At 42.7% G+C, this 2,500-nt stretch overlaps 1 protein-coding gene across 1 annotated transcript in view; it reads left to right on the top strand.

Moving 5' to 3' along the window:
* Positions 1–610: 610 nt before the first annotated feature.
* LOC143285751 (uncharacterized) overlaps positions 611–2,500 on the top strand; it is a 46,992-nt gene continuing 45,102 nt past the window's right edge. Inside the window, exon 1 of the mRNA XM_076593165.1 lies at positions 611–745. The gene's annotated coding sequence lies outside the window, so the exon portion shown is untranslated. The remainder of the gene's footprint in view (positions 746–2,500) is intronic.

A 2,500-nucleotide genomic window follows, 5' to 3' on the forward strand; every position in this document is an offset into this window, starting at 1 on the left:
TTTGTCCTTTTTCTTTGTACTTTTTTGTTGTTGGAAATCTGACACTCTCAATATGTGTGTCTACCTGCCTCCAGCCTCGCTCTCTTGATGTTTTTTTTTCTTAGTGTTAATGACTTCTCTCTGTGTGTGTGTGTGTGTGTGTGTGTGTGTGTGTGTGTGTGTGTGTGTGTGTTCCTGTCTCTCTATATCTCTCGATATATATATATATATATATATATATATATATATATATATATATATATATACGAGTATATATCGGGTGTCCCCTCAAAAAAGTGAACCGCTTTTTGACAAGTATTTTCCCAGTGATAGAGAAACAGAATTCACACAGTAACCTTAGGGTATTATCAATAGGTCTGCAAAATATCTGAAAGTTCGGACGCAAATTATGCGAGTATTGTCAAATTCAAAACATGTCCAAAAATCCAATATCACAGCTGTGCAATGTGACCTTCATCATGTTCATGCCAGCTGCCAGGTGTTGGCATCTGTCAATCAGTGTCAGTCTATAAATAGCCTGTCTAGGTGTCAAGTCTTTTTTTTTTTTTTTTTTTTTTTCGTCTGTATCCAAAATCAGTTCTGTCCAAAGTTTCGGTTTGAAAGGATCAACCATGCCTTTGAGTGAAAGTGATAAGGTTACCATTGAAAACTGATTCAAAGAGAAAGGCCGGGGTGGAAGAAGGATCGCAAAGGAATTTCCAGGCAAGGGGTGGAGTCATGTCACTGTAAATACACGCACCAGAAGGTCAGTAGCACGTAAAATTCTTTCGCCATTCTTTGCACAGAAGACTTACTCACATGTAAATCGCTTGCAACTTCTCTAAGAGACTTGTGGGTCCCAGGGTTCTCCTCCAGGATTGAATCAGTTCCTCAACAAGGTCCTTGTTCTCCTCCGAACATGCAGTCTTCAGTCTTCCACCGCCAAGTTTACGTGCTACTGACCCTATAGTGCGTATTTTAGCGATAAGTCTATTTACAGTGACATGAATCCACCTCTTGCCTGGAAATTCCTTTACGATCCTTCTTCCACCCCAGCCTTTCTCCTTGAAACAGTTTTTATTGGTAATCGTATCACTTTCACTCAAAGGCATGGTTGATCCTTCCAAACTGAAACTTTGGACAGAACTGATTTTGGATACAGACGAAAAAAAATAAAATAAAATAAATCAATAGTAGATTAAAAAAGTAAAAAAAGAAAAAGTTTTTAAAAAAAGGTATATCAAAAAAAAAAAAAAGGGAGAGAGAAAAAAGTATTAAAAAAAAGAAGACGAAAAAAAAAAGAAACCTGCGTTGTGAATCGAACTCGCGTTCTCCCTGTTGTAAGTCTGTGACACTATAACAATGTCGTCACTTCGGACTGACGTTGATCAGCCAATTTCGTACCGCTCTCGCTCTGTGCAAAAAGACACAGTGAATATCATGGAATCCATTTGGTCCTTGTGACTTCTCGCAAAAAAAATGAATCATGCATTTTACACCTCATTCGGCAGTTGATGGGCTGGTCGTGTGCCTTGTGCTTGGTTTGCATGTGACTTCATTATTGGTGATTTCTCCAATGTAACATTGCAACAGTCAAGGTCATCCTTAATTGACACTCGAAAAATTGGACGATATCTGTCCTGAATCAGCAAATCCCCTGAATGTTTTCTCGGGGGGGTTGGGGGGGGGGTGTGTTGGGGTGGGGGGTATTACTTTTTTTTCTTTTTTTTTTTTTTTTTTTTTTTTGGGGGGGGGGGTCTTGGGGCTACGACTTCACGCATGTACACATATGGATCCCTACACACACACACACACACACACACACACACGCACGCACGCACGCACACACACATACGCACGCACACACACACACACACAGACGCATACACACACACACACACACACACACGTACACACACACACACACACACACACACACACACACACACGCACACACACGCACACACACACACACGCACACACACAATGGGTTGGTATTCGCTTCCAGTGAGACGTGAAATTGAAGGTCTGATTAACACTAGTGCGTTCGAAATGAAAAGTAAATCTGATCTGCGATGCCTTTGTGTGTGTGTGTGTGTGTGTGTGTGTGCGTGTTTGTGTGTATGTGTGTGTGTGTAATTTGTGTGTGTCTGTGTGTGTGTGTCTGTTCGCGCGCGCTCGTGTGTGTGTTTGTATGCCCCTGTGTGCCCCATTTCGTCTACTGCCTATTCCCAGGTGGCATCAAGAGAGAGAGAGAGAGACAGAGGGAGGAAGAGACAGAGAGAGAGAGATAGAGACAGGGGGAGGAAGAGACAGAGAGAGAGACAAAGAGAGACAGAGGGAGGAAAAGACATGGACAGAGACAGAGGGAGGAAGAGACAGGGAGAGACATGAAGAGAGACAGAGAGAGACAGAGACAGAGAGAGACAGGGAGAGAGACAGAGGGAGGAAGAGAGGGGAAGAGACGGAGAGAGACAGAGAGATAGAGGGAGGAAGAGACAGGGAGAGAGACAGATGGAGG

Source organism: Babylonia areolata, chromosome 9, assembly GCF_041734735.1.
Source record: "Babylonia areolata isolate BAREFJ2019XMU chromosome 9, ASM4173473v1, whole genome shotgun sequence".
Classification (NCBI taxonomy): domain Eukaryota; kingdom Metazoa; phylum Mollusca; class Gastropoda; order Neogastropoda; family Buccinidae; genus Babylonia; species Babylonia areolata.